The following is a 24,164-nucleotide window of genomic DNA, read 5'->3' on the forward strand; positions in this document are numbered from 1 at the left end:
GATTTCAAAAATATCATTAGGCGCATTTACTGCTTGATCAACTTCGATCGGTTTACTTGCTGTAGTTCCTATACTCACCGTTGTTTAACGTAGAGTGCGCTAAAAGTCCAGTGACTTTTTACTATGTCGGTATTTCAGAGCATGGGAGACGAAATCCTATAGGATGCTTCGTCTATTCCTATATCTCGTCCGTGCCTAATCTTATATAATAACGTTTAATATTCGTTTTAAATATTCGAAAGGCCAGCGAAATGAGTAAAGTAAAGGAACAGTTTCGAGTTTAGCTGGACGCGTTTTTTCTTTCCGTGAAACACGAAAATGTGATCTTACTTTCTTTCGTGCGAACTTACAAATCAATTATTTATGCAAAGTATTAATATTGTGCTTAAAATATATTTACGAAATATACTTCGACTATTTACGATGTTCATATTTTTCTATAGACGTTCAAATACTTTAGCAAGCCGCTGCGTAAGTAAATGCATGAATCTGCGCATCCCCTCTCCTCTCGTTCGTAAACTGCACTGGAAGTATACCTACTGCGCTCCGATCAGTCGATTGGCGCGGCGGCGGTTCAGTTTGTGTCGGTCGCTCGCACGGTCGCATAGGGGGGATTGTGCTGTCGCGAACTGTGTGCCGTACAACGCCGGTTTCTCAACGTTTCAATTTCACGTGATTTCGATTCGACACACGACGGGTGTAGTCGTTGCATTGACGTTTCCCTGTGGTATGTGAAGATACCGCGTCGGAGTCTGCGCGCGGGCAGCGCGGACGAATCGCGTCGCGGGCATGCCAGCCCGCTGAATAGCCAGCTCACGTGTTTATTTGAATTTTTGAAAATTCAAGCCGAGTGGTGTCGATTGGTGTAGGAGTGTGTATGGTTTGCTCTCGGTGCAGAAGCTGCTGGTCAGACCCGACACGGTGCATGCTTGTCTTCGAAAACGTTGGCAGAGCCAGCGGAATGTGGCACGAGGTGAGTTAGCAGCCCGCCCGGTTTCGCCGTGGCCCCAGGGACGGATCTCCGCGGGCCCTTTTCCTTTTCTTTCCCCGTTTTCGCGCTTCCTTTTAAACCTTCTTTGTCGTTCGGCATTATTTCTTTTTTAATCGAGATGCAGTCGACTTCGCGTGAAAATTTAAAAACGAAATTGTACGGAGATGCGGGATATTTGTTCGTGTGAATCTAACATTTACGATTTTCGTGCGTCTCCTGTTATCCTAGTATTAGAACACCTGCTGGTCTCGATTATCGGGAATATGATCGATCGTGCAGAATTTTATGTTATATATTTGTACGAAGTAACGATTCGAAATAGGTAATGAAAATTATTAGATTGTAGAAAAATAATGCACTGACTTCGCAAACTTTACAAAAGTCGTTGTTTGAAGTAAAGTTAGGAACATCTGGCTAAAATTCAAATCTGATGCGAATTCAACCGAGTGATGCAACTAGTAATTTTGACTGGTTTTACTAATTCAACAACCTAACGATTATTCAGATCCACATAATTTCTCGTGAAGATCTGTTAATAAAAATATATGCTTGTAGTTTTAGAGTAAAAAAGTTTGCAGTTACAATATACTTTTTACAAAAGTCAAAGTTTAATATAAAAATTTATTTAATACAAAAGTTAGAGTAAGAAGTTGATCGTTGGAGAAGTCATATGATCAAAATACCGATAGTTATGGTCATAACTATTGTTCTTGATTTCACTCTTATTATTGGCCTTTCGTTGGCCTATTGTCACACTGCTGACGTAATAATTTTTACTATTCTAAGCTTTCGAAAATATTTAAAAAATTTCGATTACTTGACGAAATCTTTAATATGTTTCGCAATTAGATCTTAAATCCAATATTAATAAAAATTTAATTTCGAAAAATTTTCGAAATTTTATTTGTGGCATATAAAGGAATTGAGGGACAGTGATGTTAATTCGAATATTTGAAAAATTTTTGTAATTTATTTACTATACATTATTTCACTATTACATTATGTAACAGTTGTGTGCAATTGGCAGTCGTAAACGAGTTTCGTTTGAAATATGCTATCGTAACGAAAAGAGTAGCAACGTTCCGAGATACGATCGATAAATACGTTACGCGCCGACTACTTGTGCGACTTGAAGATTGTTCTTTCGTTTCGAGAACATTATAAAGATGTAAATTAACATAATCGTAGATTCACTTTCTGAACGCTTCATTGATTAAAGCTTTTTTTCTTTATTATAAAAAAGAAGAATAACTACTTAACAAGTTATTTAAAGAACGAAACAGGTTTTAGATATTCATTTCAGAGTAATCGGTAGATGATTCTCAAAGATTTGTTATACATTAATGAAATATCTTTAATTTAGTTGCTTTAGTTCAAAAATTTTTTAAAATTTTTATACTTGCCCAAAGTTACCAGTTAAGACCAATGTATATTCAATGAAAATATATAAATTGTAAAATCATAATGATTAAAATATTAAACAGCATACCCCATATTTAATAATATACATTTAAAAATGCTAAAAGTTAAAAGAAATCTAAACTTCTAACAACTTTTAGCATTATTAAGATAATTGATAATTCTATATCTTTAAAATGATTCGAAACAATCAAATACAAGTATTTCCGTAATTAATATTAAATTACATCATTTACTTATTTTCTTAAATGTAAAGCTGCATCGTCTCTCGGTGTTTGAAGTAGATTGTTATTAATCTAAAGAAGTTAGAACAAATACATTGGAGTCCAAGGACACAAGAATTTATGCCCGTTTCATTGTGTGTTTAGACAAATAGTTCGCAGATAGCATAAATAATGAGGTCACATGCGAGATTAGCTTGTTCCTTACGTAATTACCATAACTTCATTTTCTTTGCTGAGATATATTTCATATATCTTTCATGTATTAAATACTTATCTTTCTAATCATCCGGGTCTCAACTTGTTAGTCCAATTAGCACTAATACATTTTAAATTCTATTTACTCTAAAAATATAACATAAATATCATATTTAATTTCAAATTTCATATTTAGAATAAATTTCTATTTATTCTAAAACTATGACATAAATTTCTTAATGACAACGGATATTATAATACTAGTGTAGTTAATATAAATTAATAACAATAGTTATTTCAAACGTTGAGTGTCAAATTTGGTACACGGTGAACCTTATTTACAAACCGAATGTGGTTTCTGCTTTATGCTTTAACTTTCTCGTTATTTTTATATACTTTCAATACGAATAAAGTTTTTTCTTTTGTATTTTTTAACATTAGGTAAATTTTAAGCTCGCGAAAAGTTAAAAAAAAATATATATATAATTTTTACATGCTTCCCAAACTTTGGTACATGGCATTTCATCACACGCTGTTGAATCGTTGCTTTAAGATTTAATTTGTTCAAATTCTAGATCGATTTTCATTGGAACGCGATTTTTCCGTGCCCTCTCGTCGATAAACTTGATTTCGTAGATTACGTTTTTCTCTCGATGCATTTCTCGCTGTACGACGAAATTGCAAAAGTACAGAAACGAAACCTGGAACGTTCTACAACATTAAAAAGACAAGTGTATTTGTTGCACGATCGTGAATCCAATATGTTAAGGCGGACTCGACCTTGTCTAGCAATTACGTTAATCTGTTTTAAAGATTAAAGGTGTAAGTGTATTATTATTCCTTTAGGGGATCGATTGTGTAATCCGTAAAGTTGTCCTGAAAGAAAAGATGCTTTTAAGACGCTGTGTATTAAACAACATGTAGGACATGCGGGATCCGTTCGTTGTCATACATGTAAATAACTTTCCATTTTTATCTTGTCACTTAATTGAAAGTACGAATAGATACACGGGTTATTTCATTGCATCTGTTATTTGAACAAACATTCGAACCAGTGATTCAAAGTACGTAGTTGTGCAACAGTTTTCACTTCGGTAAGACTCAAAGATTCGTCTAGAAGAAAACGGAACAAAATATATGTGTATATAAAATAGAAACAGAATACATGTGAATAAGAAAGAAACAGAATATATAAGATTGTGAACGTGCAAGTGATGAGAAGATGACGTTTTGTAAGCTTGTTAATATTAGATTTTGAAATTTCATATCGTTGGAAATTTACTTCGACGACATACGTGTGAGGAAACACGATCGACACACACACACACACACACACACACACACACACACACACACACACACACACACACACACACCACAGTGAAAAAGATATCGAATGAGGGCAAGGAGAGTTTCTCGATTCAATTAACGTAGAATCGGAGGAAACAAAAGTACACTGTCAGTCGTAGGTTGAACACTGCTGATGAAGGTATACGAAGGTTGTGCTGTAGCAAAGGCACTCCTTAGTTCTGGCTCAAGGTCGGACTATTAAGAGGCTAAAGCACACTCGACGGGTTTACGTCGTCGTTACGAAGAACGACTCGCCGCCACGCGGAGTTTGAGTTAGGAAATAGTGAAAACGGCGAAAACCCAGGGGAACTAACTATACGCATGGTCAATCGTGAGCTGCTTCTTCGTATATTGCGATTACGTTCGCTACGCGATGTCCTTTTTTAATTGCATTCTCCTTTTGATGTATATTGCTCCATTAACATAATCGTTTTTTTTTTTTTTTTTTTTTTTTTTTTTTTTTTTTTTTTTTTATCGAATCTTGGAGATTATAATGGACAGATGCTGCGTTGTATTTGGTTTTATTTTTGAATTTGCCGCGCCGTTATAAATATGTAAGATTGAAGAAATGAGATACGTAGTACAAATGTCAGAAATTGTTATTATTTAAAAAGAAAATGACAGTTTTTAACAAGATATTTATATACCTTGATTATTCTTGTTGAAGTTGTTAATCAAAATTTGTTAAAATCTGTTTCATGTATATTACGTATAATGGTAATGAAAGTTTTAGAGATGTTTCACTTTCTTACAGTAAATTCAAAGTTACTGGAAAATTGTATTTTTTAAATAAAATCATACAATTCTTTTTTGTGAACGTAAGCAAGAGATATCAATCTTCGCTTTACAAGAGAGTTCTTCATAATTAATTAATTTTTTTCAGAATTCGAATAGAAAGGCATTATTACGCGAAATGTTTTTGGCAAAGTTCACAAAAGCAATTTTTAATGTTAGGCGAATAAAGTTAACGTGACAATTGTTCTATGTTTTATATTTGCAAACATCGAAACAATATCCTCGCTGCTGAATATGTGGCACTATTTCGGATCATCTTTACCTAATCCAAAAAGAATTACATGGTTCTGTTTACTTAAAAAAAAGGTGATTTTGAATTTACCATAGATAATTTTTAATTGAATTGTACTTGTAACAAATAAATTTTGGTTAGCAACTTTCTTTTTGCTACATCTTTGCAAGCACCAAAAGTTGGTGCAAACATTTTTACGCAAACTTTTACAACTCCTCCTGGCTGTTTATTTATTCTTAACTTTCTCTCGTTTCAGTTATTTTGTGTGTTTTAAGTCCTTGATTCTACGACGTATAATATCAAGCAAGAAACATTTCGTATTTTATCACCAAGTAATATAACGTATAACATTCTATTTTTGCGTTATTAGTCACTAGTTATTAGTCGTTACTGGGTCATAAATGCACGCTAAATTCCACTCGAGTCTCTCGTTGCAGTAATCGCAGATGGCGTTCGATAGTTTTAATTAATCCTCGAGAGAAACAAATGTTAATGAGAGCTGGATGAGGTTCTGTTCTTATTTGTTTTGAACTTGCGGTTGAATGGCGGCTATTAGCGTTCGATGCTTCTTGTAATTCACGGAGAGTCAAGAAAGGATATTTATATAGGGTATCTCGGTAATTGCGGTAAACGAAATAACTTTATACATATTTTATATGAAAAAGAAGTTGAAAAAATGGAATTAATAATCTTTAGGTTTTGTTCTCGAGGAAATCAACTTTGACGTGTAAAGGTCTAAATTGTTTCAGATTATTTAAGAAATTGAAAACACGGACTAGTTAGAAATTAATAATTTATATAATATATAATATATATAATTTTAATAATTTAATTCAAGCAATGTGTACGTATTACGTATATCATGCAGAAGAGTGAACAATTTCTGTATTATTGATAGACTGCGAATATTTATGCATTTGTGAGAAATTTAAAAATGCAAGAATGCACATAACATTCAAAGTGATATAGAAATATGGTATATATTTCTATACTATAATAATGTAAACTACACAATAATGTAAAATATAATAATATAATAATATAGAATATAGTAACGCAATAACGAAGAATCAAAGTAATTGTTATAATATTTAGTAGTCTGCAGTCTACAGAAAGATAGTGCAATTTACCCGAAACATGCAAAATTAATCGATTTTCTCGAAAGCGGCAAAAGAAAAAAAAAAAAGAATTAAGTTCCATTCTATTACTCTTTTATTCATTTTATCATTATTCTTGTTATTATTCCCTCTTATGGTTTTTGATTTTCTAATTGTTGAAACACACCCTATATGCAACGTGAGACTGGCACAATGGTTTCGAATTCACGAGTACATGCTCTGGCCATGTTCGTTCATCTCGTGTTTCCAATAAAACATTGAAAAGTCGAGGAAACGGAGATCTGGCCTTGGCTCGAGCAATCGCCTCGACCTTGCTCATTAATTGGTTTGTAATCGATGTTGAATTGATGTAACATTACTGTTTATCAATTAAACACGCTCTTTTTCTGTAAAATATGACATCCTGTTTATAAAATGCGAATTTTACGTTATATATCCGATGTTTGGTAAGATAAATGAAATAATCCATCGTGCAGCAAGAATCTCATCCCCGTGAAAGCATATTTTATCGTCTAAGTCCACAGTCTTGTTCATCTCTCTACGTGTTTCCGTCAAATCAGAGCAAGGGAAGTGGAAGACGCGGGAACGGAGCAAAGGAACACGACAATGAGCAAGAGAAACGAAAGCAGAATGAAAAGTGATCGCACCAAGAGGCGCAACTGGCAGCAAAACGTCGGGTTACAGACCGATGCGATACTCGGCTCATCGTCGACTTGTGCGGTCGTTTCACGGCAATTTTGTAATTTTTCTTTTTCCCGCCATTCCCTCACTGTACCTTCGTACGCGCGCTTATGTCCCTGTGGAACGTCTGCGTCCTTTCCTAGAGCATACGTGCACTTACATTAGATAAGTTTAGGTCGGAAGAACACTTAACGAATCCGATTGATCGATGCATCACCGATACTTACAGCTGGAAGAATATTTTGTATCTGGTATTTGAATACATGTAATTCAACGTTGTCTTCGTCCCGGTTTTAATTCGTGAGATTCAAGATCGACTTTTATGTTGCAACTTATGTTCTACCGAATCGACAGAGGATTCCCAGAGTTGCCCAAAAGTGAAATTGATCACAGTTCTAGTTCGTATTTTCTCCAGTCTATTACACGAGAGTTCCAAGCACACGATTGACATTAAATCCTCTCGATGCTTATTATCTTCTTTTCTTCTCTCTGAATTTCAAACAAACTACTGTATAAATTCATCCATCACGAGAGCGTGATGAGTTATAGTCTTAATGGATTAAGGCGTGAGAGTCATTCCCAATTTCAAATCAATCTCGGCAGCCATTTGAGAGTCATTCTATTCGTTCGAGCTCAGAAATTAAGAAGAATAGTAGCGCGACCGGTGGAGCTCTGGGCAGACACGACGCCGGTTTCACAAGGCGGCTGACCCGCTCGGAAAGGCAAGAAACTGTCCAGCGTACTCGTGATCATTTACAGAGAGAGTCACTCTCGTTGACGAGCCTTCGCGTTACTTCTTTTTCTACTGTGGCCGGCCTTCCATATCCCAACGTCCCATCGAGAGAAGCGAACGCGCGTATATACAGTAACCAGAGAGGTCGTTTGACGCATGCCAATGAATTTAATGTTTGTATCGTGCTTTTGTTCGTCTTCTAATCTCGTAAATCACGTAAAAAAAAAAAAAAAAAAAGAAGAAGAAACAAAATACGACTGAAACAAACAAACTGATCCTTAACCACTTGCGCTGGCAACTGATTGCGGACCATAACGAGTGACCAAACCGTATACAATAATTCGTCGCTTTTTCTTTTTCTTTTTTTTTAACTCGTCGGTATGTTACTGGATAGAAATTATTGAGAAGTAATAAATTTATTATTCGTTTTGCCTGGGTTATACTTCAATATACTTAAAACTGAGAAAATATTGCAATTTTGGGAATAAAACACGCAAACCGATCCTTAACCACTTGCGCTGGCAACTGATTGCGGACCATAACGAGTGACCAAATCGTGTACAATAATTCGTCGCTTTCTTTTTCTGAACTCGTCGATATATTACTGGATAGAAATTATTGAGAAGTAATAAATTTATTATTTGTTTTGCGTGGGCTATACTTAAATATAGTTAAAACTGAGAAAATATTGCGATTTTGGGACAAAAAATTCTCGACGTGCTTGTTTCTTAATAACTAATAATAAAAATATTAAATATAATAAAATAAATATAAATATAATATTTATATATATATTATATTTATTAATAATACATATATAATAAATATAACAAATATTTCTCTTTATCATAATATCCTATTCAATTTTTTGCTGCCGTATAGCAATAATTTCTAGAAACTTCTGCATTAATTTCTGTCTTTCCAATTCCAATTTTATATCGAGCTTAGACGAACTTAGAAGACATTTGACAACATTGTGTATAGTTCCATTAGTACTATAACTGGACACGACAATTATGATTACGTTATAAGTATACGTAACGTACGAGTTCAAATAAAGAAATTATTATGTCACAGGGGTTAGGAATCTGAGTGAAACGAGTTGCTTCATCTCCCTTGTTTGACAATCGACAGAAGTTAAGTAGAAATTAGTAAGAGGTTAAACAGAACGGGAAGCAAGTAAAACCGATTTACAGCGAATGAGAATCTTCTCCAGAGCCTAAGTACTACACGTGGCCTTAAGTACTGTACACGTTTAGATATTCTCGCGTTGATCTATTTTCGGCTTCTTCGTTCTGCGAAATAAATAGATATTAACAGACATTCGCGACGAGCATCTGTTTAGCGGTTTAACGTGTTTCGCGAATACGAGCGGTTCGCTTGTATGTGTAACTTATGCTCGTGCAACATCCGTATTGCCCCATTTATAGTGAACAGTGAACGTTTGATTTTTGAAATTCTTTCTCACAAGCACAGTATGAATCCAAGTGAAAACATTCAATGATACATATTACAGTAATAAATCAACAAGAGAAGAAAGCTACAATTTAATGGATTGACAGTCAAAAAGTCGAAATGTTCGTCTATCTGTCGAGTATCTAGGACGTCTAGCGCCGCTCCAGAAACGATAATTCGGGACGTAACGAGTCCGTTGGGACCCGCGAACGTTGGGGAACGCTTGGCATAGAGCGCTGGCGTAGATAGAGAAGAGCTGAGAGAAGATTGTGAACCACAGAAGAGGAGAGGGAAGAGATGGTGGAAGGAAAGAAACGGAAGAGACCGCGGTGAAAGAGAGGAAACGAAGAGGGAACTGGGGCCCCAATGTCCATTCAGCAGGCACCTGCCACGTTAAATTCAACCGAACCCGGAGAGCTGGATGGGTGCTTCCTTCGAATGGGCCGACGTGAAAGAAAGAAAGAAAGCGAAAACTGCTCGTGAAAGTTGAAGAAGGAGACGGAGTCGAGTTTGCCAACGGTGGTGGAGGAGGTTGAAAACGCTGGGAACAGGGATGGAAGAGAAGAAGGAAGGAGAGAAGGAAGAAGAGACGCCCTATAGGTACATCTCTCTTACGTCACTCTCCGTTGCCCTGGCTCTTCCCAACCAGTGTGTGGACCCGACTAAAGAAAATAAGCGCCAAGATATCACGCCGATAATGTAACCTCCACCTTTCCTTTCGTCTGATCTTCGTCTTTTCGATTTTCCTGTCGATTGACATTTTCTCCCCCTTTTTTTTTCTTTCTTTTTACCTTGCCGTCAGAAGGCAAGGAAATTTTTATAATTTTCTTTCTTTCCTTCTTCTTTGATTGATCAAAGAAAAATTGTTCCTTTTGATTTTGTTGACGTTAACTGTTTAGGGAGATGATTGAGAACTCTGATGCTTGTTTTGTTAATTTGTTATAAAAATTGGAACCCTTCGTTTGGGAATATTATTGAATTTTAAGACAGAGGGTGATACATAATTTCTTAATTTATCATTTTTTTTAGTGGAATGTTAAATCTTTTTCGCTGTGGAAGTATGCCGAAAGGAATCTGATGATCTTTTAATCGTACTTAACTTGCTATTGCTAGGTTGATATATTAACGCTAAAAATAACGCAACAGTTTCATTATATAAAAGTTTCGTTATAAATAATCTTCCACTTGAATCTCATCGCATCATTGGTTCTCCCCGAACTCGCTACACCAGCGATACCGACGTCGTCACGGTATTCCTTGTAGTATTACACTTGGCGCGATAATCATCCTCGCGAGTGAGTGTCGTGTAAATTGCTCGTCCAACCTCTATTGTCCTATCCAGCGAATTCTTCTCGCCAACATGGCGACTGAGCGTAAAACCAGTCAAAAGCATCGTCTTACTACTGATTTGAATGAAATATTCCGTGGCTCGGCTCTCCTATTAACTGGCTCTTTAAGAGCTTGGCGATGGTATACTGTTATAACGGGCGAAGTGTAATCACACGGCCATGCATAATGTTTCTTTCAATGGTGTATGCAGTCGCGAAATTACATTCGCATACGGGCGCAACATGCGCCTAGAGGGCGGTAGAACGAGTAGATGGGAAGAGGATGATGGTAGAAGGAGGAGGATCGTTGGCCGCTACCTGCTGGCTCTTACAGCGGCGTCAAAGCGCGCCGAGATCGTCTCTTCGAGCATATTTCTCTGCTGAATTTCGCATAGTCATTTCAACAATGTGGTTACTTGCATCAATAACCCCCGTCTTCCTCTGTTTTTGCTCAACGTTTACACTCATTATACCCCGTTCGCGGGGCCACTTATCCCGCAACCGCATAACAAATGTCTCCCGGGCTCTCCCACAGGCGTTGCCTCTTCCTCTTACTCATGTTTGCTTCTTCGAATACTTTGCTACGATAACGCGACATTGATCACTGCCTTCCCTTTCACCCTTTCACCTCCACCTCCTCTCTTTCCTTCTTTTGTTTCTGCACGCGCAGCATTGTATCGCGGTTCTAAATAGATAATTACGTAAACGCGAGATTCATACGGTTCTAACTAGATAATTAGGTAAACACGAGATTGACACAGCAATGAGAAAAGAGTTATAAAGGTCGAAGTTGAAAGTTGAAGTTTGATTTGGATTGGCATGGATAAGACGAAGACTAAGTGATTATTGAAAGTACAGTTGCTACGTCGTGGATATATCTGGAAGTCGTTAATTACTTAAAAACACATTAACAGATGTCGGGTTCTCTTTTCTACAATAATTACTTCAACACTGAGGCTACTGAATTCGACAAGTCGCGTATTACCGGTTTCTAGTAATTTACATATATATTTCTTCTTTTTTCCCCCAAGTTTGCTGCCATTGTGCAAGGGAATTTGATAACGCTGATAAGCTTCAAGGTATAAAATTGGAAAGTATAGTGTATTTATGTTTACTAATTGTAAAATAAACAGAGGTTACACGTTAAGTTAGTATTTTAAAATTGCATATTTGCATAGTCAGTATTAAACAAAAAATAGAAAAATTTTGGCAATTGAAATACAATCTTTTGTCATTTATGTTGTCAATAGACGCTACACGTATACACGTATCTCGTTTATATTTTATATATACGTATACACGTATCTCATTTATATTTTATACATATACGTATACACGTATCTCGTTTATATTTTATATATACGTATACACGTATCTCGTTTATATTTTATATATACGTATACACGTATATATAAAATTTATATTTTATATATATACGTATACACGTATCTCGTTTATATTTTCATCACACGCACACACCATACTACTCGTTCATCTTCTGTTTTCCCTAACTACCAATACACAACATTCACACATACTAACCTTGGTTGCTACACTCATCGACATTCATAATGTATCAACCTAACAGAATAGAAGATAGTGAGTGACAGTTGCGAAATATGTTTAGTTTTAAAATTTGTATGTCTCATTTTCAATTCACTGTTTTTTCGATATTTGAATCCGAGTGAAATTAGTAAATAGTGTTTTCTCGTGATTTAAACATTCAATGAAGTAGTATTTCATTTAAGCATTAAATGAAATAATATTTCCAATAGTTACTTATGCAAATATTTCAGTGTTTACTATTTTATATCAAATTATTTCAAATCTTCCCCAGCCCTGCGTGATATTAAATTACAAATCGGTCTCCATTAATCTCAATTTATAATACATTGAATTATAAATTGATTGGATCTCCAGTTTCTTCCAGTTTTCACAGGATAAATTGATCATCTTCTGATCTTATTTCTGAAATAACCCAAAGTCTGTAGTTCACATTTCGTTACAATATTTTTCTGCAAAGACGAGCCCTTGAAACCTTCAACGATATTTCGAGACACGCTGAGGAAATGCAGCCGGCTATGATATTCCGTTCCGTGTTGCTCTTCACTCGACTATACAAACACGCACTGCGCCACTTTACTATAGCCCTGACGATTCTGCTGTCTTCTCGCCGCTTTGCTAGAATCCCGTAATTAAACACTCGACCAACGTGGTCGGATTGAAACGTAACGTTCTGTTACAGGCAACGGTAAACGGTGGACACGTTATCCAGAATATTTCCCCTAAGCAGATCCTCGTCCAGTTTGAGTTCTCTCTCGAGTCGATTTCGAAAGCAAAATTCGCAAACTAGCCTCGTGAAAGCGAGCGTGCCGTGCACGGGCCAGAAATTAAAGTTATCGAATATAGTTATAATGGAATCATTTCTCTTCCCCTTCTCTCCTATTGTGATCGCGTCTGCTCGCATGATTTCAAGCGAGCCAACCGTACCTTGCAACTGTTATCTAGGCAACGACCTTGCCTCCTTTATCTTTATCTTTCTCTTTCTCGGGCTTTTTAAAACATTGTGGACTTTCAGTTTTCAACGTCGCGGACGGGGAACGCTATTTTGCATTGTAGGGGACACGATCCAGGCAACGTTATGTATAATTTATATTATATAATATTATATATTATAATGTTTAAATTGTTTCCTAACATACCACACCAAGAAACGTTACTAGAGGTTTAAAATTAATAATTTTATAATCATTAATGAAATAATATACTTGCTAAATGCTATGCGTCCTCTTGAACCCTTTCAATCGTATATTAAATAACTCAAAAAATACGAAAAGATACAGACTATATGTTTATCAGAGTGTATACCGTCCTCAATGTGTTAATATAAATATAAAATGAATAATAGTTAAAATCTAAGAGTACATAATAAATAGATTCTTAAATATTACTATAAAAAATATATAGTAACATCCAAGAATATTTTATCAGTGTGAATTAAAGAAGTGCATACATGCATTGTGCAAAGATTCCCTGTTGCTCCAAAAATGTGCGGGCCTTGGGAGCAGCTGTTAAGCTGCGTCCTCATTTGAACCAATAAAGAATCATTTTATCGCCGTATCGGGCAGCGTAATCAGATAAATGTCCGAGTCTTGCATTGATTTTAAAAGTCACTCCGCTATTTTGAATTATTCTTATCTTTGCCACCCCGAATGAAAATAGACGAGGGGCAGTAATTTTTGTTTCACATGTAGATATGTATGCATTTTCGAGGGTAGAACATGTGGTGGAAAAAAGTTCTTTGTTGCTGCCTCGGTGAGGACGTAGCTTTATCCCGTGGTACACGGTAATGCATGTGCGAGGCGGCAGGTTCATCGGTCTGCTCGGAAAATCATTGACCTTGCAGTTCATCTAGCGTCGTTGCTGGATTCCTCCAGTTCCTATTACCTTGTTCGTTATCCGTTATAAGGAAATAGAAACCAGCCGGCTGTCCCGGGGAAAATGCGTTTTTCCTTCTTTCGCCGATGTTCTGCCTTAGCGGCGACAAACGGACGTGCAAAAAACCATGGAACCAGACGAAAGACATTCGCTTGTTTTAATTAGCACTAGCGAATCTCCGCCTCGCGTTTAAAAACCTTCGTAATTGTGATAAAATCGCAACATCGATTAGGTATTAAAACAAATGTTGTTGCACAATGAATGATTTCCTTCTGTTCGTCTTTCTTCTGTCTTTTGTTTATAGTTTGTAGTAGTTGTTCCTTTTGTTTCATATACGTTGCAAAAAAATCCTAATACAATCTATGGAGAGAAGTAGCTCAAATTAGTCGGTAAATTACATTCTATTTTATTTCTTTTTTTTTTAAATGAAATGTTATTGCACAATTAAATTTCGTATTAAAATGAATGTTAAATTGTTATTGCACAATTAAATTTTGTATTAAAATGAATGTTATTACACAATGAATGATTTTCTTTTGTTCGTCTTTCTTCTGTCTTTTGTTTATAGTTTGTAGTAGTTGTTCCTTTTGTTTCATATACGTTGCAAAAAAATCCTAANTTCTTTTTTTTTTTTTTTTTTTCTTTTCTCAAAGTCATTACTATTTGACTGACCTTTTCTTTCATTTTCTCTTTTCTGTATGTTGAAAAGGAATCCCGCGAAAATCCAGATTGAAACGGTTTATCGACGAAATATTCCCAAGAACGTATGATTTTCATGTTTTAGAGTTATGTAAAAAAATTCGTTTAATTTAATCTTAATCAGAATGTAAGGAAGAAAATCTTTAATCAAATCGAAGGGAAAACGCATAATTATGAAACAAAAGTATCACATCACGCAGCGAAGCGGAAATTGAAAAGTTAATTAGTGCATTATATTAAGTGCAGAGCGTGGAGCGTGCATTGCGGATCGGGTCTGGGAGATTTCGAAGTTTAAATTTCCTACGTTGCAGAGATTTTTTTCATTTCTCGACACTCCGGGATACCATGGTACCTCCGCGACCTTGAAACGAAACGTGTTATTATCGTCTTTGAAACATGTACTTCCCCTCAGGCGGAACGATTCGAACAGTATAAGCTATTTAAGACATTCGAAAATAAAAAGAAAATTTCATTATTCAGCTGTTTCGCAATGACTTACTTTCATTCGATGGTTTCGCGTGCTTCTTATTATTGTAAAGGCGAAGTCATTTCAAACATTTCCCGGGGAAATATTCAAAATATCGTCCAATCTTTATGATTTGTATTTTATTTACGGGTAAAATGAGTAAATGAATTGTTGCCTTGAAACATGAAATTTATTTTATAAATATTTATACTTTTATAAATAATTACATCGCGGTATTACGAGCGAGAAAGAGGTGTAATTTAGTATTGTTGAGAAATAAGCAACGTACGATAAACAGTGTCGGTCACGTAATGACGTGTTATACATCAGCCTTGGGTTAATTTCTTCCCGTTATGTAATTTGTTCAATTTTTCTGTGAAATGTGTGCATATTCCAGAGATACGAAACGATTTTACACGAGAGAGAAAAATGCAACTGTATGGATTGTAGTTCATCAAGCGCAATTTGAAGCGTCATGCATCCCCATTACAATCTCATTACACAAGATTTCATTATTTCTCAAACGCACGTTGTCATTATCCTTAATTAGAGACTTTTATCGTTACACAAAATTAAACCTTCGTAAAAATAAATCAATTCGAGTTTGGATCGATTTTCGCAACCACGAAATGCAATATTGATTTATCTTTAATAGAAATGAAATATAAAATATAAATATACAGTAAAAAAAACATAGGGAAACGTAAAGAAAGAAAGATTTGAGATTTGACAAATCATTTCATCTTTTTCAAGATCTATAACAGATCTATTGGGTATCGAATGGTGAAATGATAGTTTGAGAATTGTAACAATATTTGAGAAGTTACAGAGCAACCATCGTATTAGGAACAAATTTCTTCGACTTATAGCGCGTTGAAAAGAAATCGACAAAAGGCGGCTCGAATTACCGGAGAGCAGCTTTTCCGGATACACACAGACGGACCGTTGCTAAAATTATTAGCGAGCTTACCGTGCTATGCGAGGTTTCTTCGATGACGGGTGAAGTCCTATCAGAACCAGTTTCATCCAATTTTACAAATTTACTGCCTTGCACTGTGGTTTCCCCACCACACCTCCTCACCGCCGTTCCTCCGTCCTCAGTCTGTATGTTATACTTTTCACACTGTGACGCGATTTGCGTGGGTATCGATGGACGGATAAAGAAACGTTTTGGTCGTGTTTGAATTCGACTCTTTGAAGCGCAGTGTGGTGAAATGTATAAAGTGTTCGGTGGCGTGTGCAAAAAGAAAACGCAGTGATGTTTGCAGTCCGAGGTTTCTCGTTCCTGCTGTGTCATAGATGAATGCTAAACTTGAGAAGAGTACGTTGAAACATGAAATCGATACTATGGGAAATGACGTTGGTGTTGGAATTTTTTATGGGACGATAAGACCCCGTAGAATTTTACATCAATTTATTTTTTGTATTAAATGTAAAATTTGAATTGATATTCAATTGGAAGGATTATTAAATTTGATAAATTAGTTTAAAATTTAGTTTAATCTTTAATTTAAAATTAATAGAATAAATTATCTTAGGGGCAGCAGCGCTATATTTTTTTTTATAGATCTTATATATTGAATCAAGATAATTTTTAAATGTAGAAGTTTAACAGTTAAGCCTGTTCGACTTTTAAAATCTCACATGATTTGAGTTCAAATCGACGTAAATCAGATTGGCTTCTATATAGATAAATACTTCAATTATCGTCAATTGAAAATTAATCGTTCCTACAGAAGAAGGATTATTTTTAGTTATGTTACGAGAATTTCATAATCCAATTGGATACATTTCTTCTTTTCGTATAATTACAGCGGTAATACGATTTATTTTAAAGGGTCGAGACAAAAATATAAAAAAAAATACCTCTCGAGGAAAGATACAATCTTTAATTGTTATGTTCATATAAATAATTCAATTGATATTTAAATAATCTTGCTAAAGATAAGATCTTTAATTATTACATTCAACTGATAATTGAACATCTTGCTTTCATGTATAAGCTTTCAAACAGAACGTTACACGCGTGTTACGTGTTTCTACTTGATACTAGATCCTATGCTCTTGATTTTTGGTTCACATGGTTTTCCCAACATCATCACCGGCCGATTAACTTTATACTCTTTTTCGAAGAAGAAGAAGAACCTTCGTTTCTCCTTTGAGACCAGATGGGAGCCGTTTTATCCTGATTTTGGGAACCTCCTTTGGGCAACGTCTCCCTGTCCAATTACCCAAGACATTAATTACGCTTAATTATTGCCCGAACGATCTGAAATAGGCTCGCATTGTGCGCTCGCGTCGAGTTCTTACGCGTGGCTTAATGAAACGGACGTCCGGCTTGTATCGTTGATAATAAGATTGGCCGTTGTTAAGGGATCGCGTCGATTTCACAAAAGGCAAACGCCCCGTAGAAAGTAATTTAATTCCAGCCGGTGGATGCGCGGATACCTAAGGACCGGTGTAAATCACGTAATCTGAACGGACGCCGCTTGAATCCCGCCGCCATTGTTTGTTTGCTGATGAACTTTTCAGCAAATCTTTACCAACGATTGTAATTGCTTCTTTGCCACCAATAGAACGTTATAAACATTGAGCAAACTAAAGATTGTAATTCTTCTTTGCTCGAATGGAACATTATGAATGCCAATTATCGATAGAAGTTATTGTTATTTGTTAAATTATTTTATTTTTATTTATTTATTTACTTTATATTTTTTATTTTATTTATTTATTTTCTTTATATTTTACTTATTTATTCAGTTTATTTACTTTAGTATATTATAATACTATATTATATACTTATTATAATGTCTATACTATTATAATACTATATTATTATGTCTATACTATTATAATACTATATTATATACTATTATTTATATATATTATTATTTAATACTATATTATATACCTATTATAATACTTGTACTATTATAATACTATATTATATACCTATTATAATACTAAAACTTAATTACCTTGTCTATGAATTTCCTATTTTGAAATAGGGAAAGTTGTTTCATTCTTGTTGCAAATAATTTGAAAAAATTGAGTCAGTTCGAAGGTTGATTTGTTTCTAATTTTATATATATATATATATATATAAATACGATGCGATTTCGAGATTGTTCGAAAGCAGATAGTTGCTATTTAGTTTTCCGTGGTTTACGACTAAATTCGGTCCTATCGTAAAATATCTCCTCAACAATTAGGTTTAGGACCAATGTGGCTGAATATGAATCTTTTACTTGACTTATATATATAAAACAGATGGTTCAATTTAAAAAAAATCATGATGATCTTGGAAACTTCGGAACGCTTCAACGCACACAAAAAATTGACACGCCTTTTATCCCTTAAAGCTGTATAACTTTTGTATTAAACGATTTTTCATTAGACGCATAATTTGAAAATTATTTCAGATGAGCAAGTTATGCGAATCTATATATATCTGTGTATATATGTAAGATTTCCTTAGCTTAAATGAAACGAAAAAGTAGCACAGCACATTCGAAAGTTTTCAACTAATAAATTTTAAACAAAATTACGTGTGCACGTGAACAGCACGTAATGGAAGTTACAGTTACGCTGGTACATGCAGTGCATGTAGCAGTTACTATCAACGGGTGACGCGTGCCAAGTTTCACCTGGACACACTTTAGAATCGCTTGCACATGCATCAACCATAAACAAGAACCATACATCATTTTCATGTTAAAATGGCAAACGACAGAGCTGTTACAGAGCCGTTGCTCTGTCGTGAAACACGATAGTTTTTAAATCTCTGGATATTTTAAATCTCTTCGATATTGACTGATATTGAACGATCGTTTACATATATGTACATATATGTAAATGTATTTCGATTCAGTAGGCTTATTATAATATAAATCTTCCGAGAATTAACCTTTTGAAATATATGCGTACATAACAGAATGCATTCATTTTTAATCATAAGGGATATGAAATCTTGTTGGATTAAAATTGAGATTATAAGAGATAGGAAGATTATAATTTTGTAAATTGTCAAAATAGGAACCGATAGTTGCAAATTTATTTAAATTTCTCAAATTATCAAATGCCTGTAGAGATTGGTGAAACTATGAAGCTGTTACATAGATTTATTTGTGTAGATATTGCAAAATATCTTGAAAAATATACAATGATAATACACATTACAAATAATATGATAACTATCTATATAGACCTAGATATTTATCTATACACACATAACTATCTATATCAGTTACATACATGTAATTTATAATCTACTGTGATGATAAGTTTGCCAATGCATGCAGATATCATAATAATACGCATTATCACTTACATTAGATACACTACCAGAACTTAGTATATACACGCACTCTCTCTCTATTCTATTTCTGACTATTTTGAATTTGTCTGAATTTTTGAAAGAGAATAGAAATAAATATAAATATACTAAAAGTAGTAAGTGAATCCTTCAAACAAATCCAAAGTAATCAGAAATAGAATGGGAAGAGTGCATATACTCTGTGTGGGTAGTGTATCTAATCCTAGATGCGCGAACGCGGCGCACACTGCCGGCTGTATATGTAAATACACGCAGTATACATATATTCATGGCTTGTACCGTTTCAAGAAGCGAATCGAAAGAATGTAATCTTCGATCCTCATCTTTTCTCGATTTGTTTCGTCGGCTGGCTGCTCTCTTCATTATGCTCATATGGTGAACATCGGAGGACATGTTGATTCTTTTGCGAAATCTCCCTCACTTTACATGTTGATTTAACATACGTTGCCGTCGGTGTGCGCAACTAAATAATCGAAAGTCGATCGATAAATCAAACGAATCTGTTGTTCTTCGAGTCGTACGAGTCGTTTCTCGTTTGCTCTATGACTTTGCTGTACTCGATGTATCCATCGAAATTTATTACGGGATAATTCGCAAAATCTTTCAACGAACAAGTGTCTGTTATTTACGTTACAGTTCCACTCGATGGATAATGGTCAAGGTTACGAGTAACCAAGTTTCAGTTTCCAGTTGAACTTTGAACGTTGCTGCAACTGGATGGTGGTGACGTGGGGAAATTTTAGTGTGATGTAGTAATTAGTGTGATTAAACATTCAGGAGTTTGTCGAGTCATCAAATTATCGAGAGACTTCTCATATATTTTTCGTAAAATATATATATGAGAAATTTAGAATTCTTGTAGTATCTAAAATTTAAATTCATATCGTGCCGATATGATGTGTCACGCGACGTTTATCAAAAGAGCAAACAACAGAGAATTCGAAAGAGATTCATACTTCTTCTTCAAGTCGAATTAGAAATCGGTTGAAATCGACCCGTGTTACCGCAACCGATCTCGATTGATCACGTTCAAGTTTGTAAATCTGAGCTGTATCCTTCCTCTGCTCCCACCATCGCACAGGTGTCCCCTCGGTATCGAATAAAAGCGTGGAATTGCGCGATCCTCGTCGCGGTGGCGCGCATTCTATACATTTACACGCGTTCGTACGAAGAGGGAAGAGGAGAATGTCTCCTAAGGTTGAACGAAGGCAGTGTGGCCAGCGGAGGCTGGATGTCCGGAATGCGAGCGGAACCCGTTTCTATGAGTCAAGTCTGGCTATTGACAAGAGCCTCTACTCTGTCTCTCTCGCGCTCTCTCTATTCCTCTCCCCGCCTGCATTTCTCCCAACTGAATCTTGCGGTTCAGGATCGTGCCACGTGATCTGGAACATCGCGGTGTAGGGAAAGAGCAGCGAGGGGGATCGAGTCAAGTTACTTCTCGATCCGTGAAAAGTCAAAATCGCGGCAGGGCTTCTGAGACGGCGAGAGAAGACGCCACGCGGGCAACGTTGCTAGGTGGATAGGTTAACAACGAAGGATCACGACGAAAGAGAAAAGTCGGAAGAAAAAAGATTTGCCGAGCGTTTAATTGTAAAGTGTTTATTAAGGATCCTCGAAACGCCGAAATAGTTGCCAAATTCGGTCGCTTTCTTCGAATTATTCACATATCGAAGTTAATCGCTAGAAATAGAATTTATATTACATAGGGGAGAGGGAATAATAATATAAACGTATTAATGTTAGTAGAAAAAGTTTTAGATGAATAGACTTGGCTTGGTGATTCGAGGATTAAAGTAACCTACATTCGTGCACTGCGTGTTTTATTAAAATTCTCCACATATTTGGAAGTATATCCTTGTGTTCAAGGAAATGTTTGCAAAAAATGAACATCGAACCGAGCTTCGCGATCTGAGGATACAAGTGGAATAATTGTAGAATGGCAGTTTTTATCTAGACTTTGAACGTCCTCGTCTTCTTCGTAACGATATCCGGCAGTTAGAACGCATTATTTCCTTCGTACGTTGTGCGATTTTCATCGTTTTTTACCGATGCGTACCCAAGTGTTCGACGTTATCAATTTACGTCGCTTAAGACGTCGCTTAAGAGTGAAAAAGAAATTACTGAACTTACATACTTGGGGAAACACTCAGTGTTTATGAGCCAAAAAGAATATATACTATACTTCTCTCAAGATAGTTATTTTCTGATTTTAATTGAATATTTGAGAAGCTATATTTGGAAATATAGTACATCTTAAGCGACACAAGTATAGGGAAACATAATCCATGGATTTTTCATTAATTTTAAAGCGTGTCCGAAATTATGTGTTTCCTATTAAAGTTTAACCTAACCTACGATCTTTTGACCTTTGTAATTCTATAAAAAGTAAATTATCTGTCGCTCATTTTTGAAAATTATTTTATTTTGTCCTAGAATTCGATTTCGTTTGTTACAACCTGTGAACCTGTAATTGATAACCAATAATTGACTTGGCAGTCAATAGTAAATTAATTTTATTAAATTCGTAATTGGTGATGTTGAAACATCACCTTAATATATGCAGCTTTGTAAATTCCCGAGAAATTAGCATCGAATCGTCGTATGTAGCCGGCTCGAAAACGAGTAACAGACCTGACTGTTACGTTATTGCGCGACAGCTCCGGAGAACATTAATATTTCATAGTGATTCGCGTGTCTTTGCGCGCAGCTCGTTTCCATTGATCGATATTAGAGAGAATAACCTCGATCTTCCGGCTCGTACGACCGAGACGCGTCTCAGCTCGAGCGGCGCGAGCCTTCAACCGAACGAGTAGTAACGGTATTGAAAAGAAGTACTCTAGCCCTTGGACTCTTGGATTGCTTGCCTCTTAGAACTGAATAATTTGAATATAACCAGAAAACAATTGAACGACAGTTCAAAATAGTAATAGAAAAGAACCGCAAGATGTATTATTATTGTTGTCGTTCCTTTTTATTATTGTTATTTATTTTTTATTCGCTGTTTATTTCCTATTTTATTGTTATTTATTTTTTATTCCATTATTATTTATTTTAATTTAGTTGCTTGTTGCTTTCTTCTTGACAAAATACTCTCCCCAATTGATACATATTTTTATATTTTCGATTGAAATTCAATTTTCCATGTATAAATGCGATTATTTATTCTTTAGAATGCTGTTAAATCGAGAAGAACGATCGCAACTCTTTAGATTCAGTTTCTCCGATGGAAAGAAAACCGTATTGATTAAAAACATAGTTCTTGCAAGTGCATGTAATTCTCAGAAAAGTTACTTATTTCTGAATCAATATTACCTATTCCCCGCAGTGACCCATATGTCAAAGTAAGAAAAGCATATCAAGTAGCCAATCACTTTAGCATTATATCTTTTCTACTGTCTCTGTGAATCTTTCTATTCTCGATCATCTGGAAAGAATATTATCTAACTCAAACCTGACTTAAATTATAAATCTTTTGCAATTATTTATCGAAGATACGTCCAATACAATCATTTATTGAAGATACGTCCTCTCGATTGCAGTATTTCTTGATCTTGATTAAATTAAATTAAATGGCAACGTTGAGCGTGGACATACTTTAAATAAAAAGTCATCCACGAGAGTCTGTCATTTGTTGTTGTTTTTACCAGATTGGTAAAGATAATTTTACGATTGTTGCAAGTTGAAACATATGTATATTTTATGAAATTCGTCGAAATTTGAAACTATTCTATCATATAGAACAGGGCCCAAGTCACTTCCTAAAGTAAAAAAGGGAACATAAATTTACAAACGCTCTGGCAGTCAACATTTCAAGGAAAATAATTTTTACAACATAATGAAAGAATCGTGTTTGAACTTAAATTTAATTTAAAATTAGTTTTTTCTTACATTTGGTGGGGGAAAAAACCCACCTATTTTGGCCCACCCTGTACTTTCAAAGCAAATCAAGCTTGCAATTAACAGCCGACTGATTTCACCATCTCTTGTTGTGTCTTTTTCACTCGAAAAAATACGGAAACACACACACACACAGACAGAAATCGTATCCTTCGACTTATCCTAAACAGACGATGATAGGTTATAATAGGCGGACGCAAGATACAGAAGCATTTTCGATGCGATCTGAAGACGCGTTGTTACAATGGAGTTCATCGATCCGTAATGACCATTTTCCCGCCAGTTACGGCCTGTAATAACGGAATAGCCAATAAAGTATATCCTGTCGATTTAATCGTTACCCCGACGGTGCGCCGCGGCGCACGGAGATCGGATCGGTGATTTTCACGTGATGTTTCGCAAATCGTGAGGCGCTCGCGTGATTCGCGCGTTTTAAGCCCGTTCCCTCCTCTCCTCCTCGCCTCCCGGTGGGAAAAAGAAAGGGAACGAGGGGATGAGAGAAAGAGGAGGGAAGATACGTGGATGCGGGTTCAACCTGCCACGGGAACCTTTAAAGAAGGTCGGTGCAACGGGAGAGATGTAATTTTAATAAATTGGGGAACAAGACATTCGTAAAAGATGGACCGCGCGCGGTTCAGGTGTTGGAGATGCGGGCAGATTTACGACTCGCTGGAATTAAGTTAGGTGTTGAAAACCTAGTCTTCTTTTTCAGAACTTATCGCATTTATTTTCAAGCGAGCGAGATGCAGAAAAGTAAATTCATTTTTTCGAGCAAAGTCACGCGTGTGTACAAGAAATTAATTTAAA

General features: G+C 35.6%; 1 protein-coding gene across 2 annotated transcripts in view; it reads left to right on the top strand.

Moving 5' to 3' along the window:
• The first annotated feature begins 551 nt into the window (after positions 1–551).
• Positions 552–24,164, top strand: part of LOC122528927 — a 47,154-nt gene continuing 23,541 nt past the window's right edge. Inside the window, exon 1 of one of the 2 annotated variants that reach the window (XM_043654579.1) lies at positions 552–973. The gene's annotated coding sequence lies outside the window, so the exon portion shown is untranslated. Of the gene's footprint in view, positions 974–16,282; positions 16,446–24,164 lie in introns of those variants that run through there. The other variant, XM_043654580.1, reaches the window with a different exon arrangement.

Source organism: Frieseomelitta varia, unplaced genomic scaffold, assembly GCF_011392965.1.
Source record: "Frieseomelitta varia isolate USP_RPSP 00005682 unplaced genomic scaffold, Fvar_1.2 scaffold_27, whole genome shotgun sequence".
NCBI lineage: Eukaryota > Metazoa > Arthropoda > Insecta > Hymenoptera > Apidae > Frieseomelitta > Frieseomelitta varia.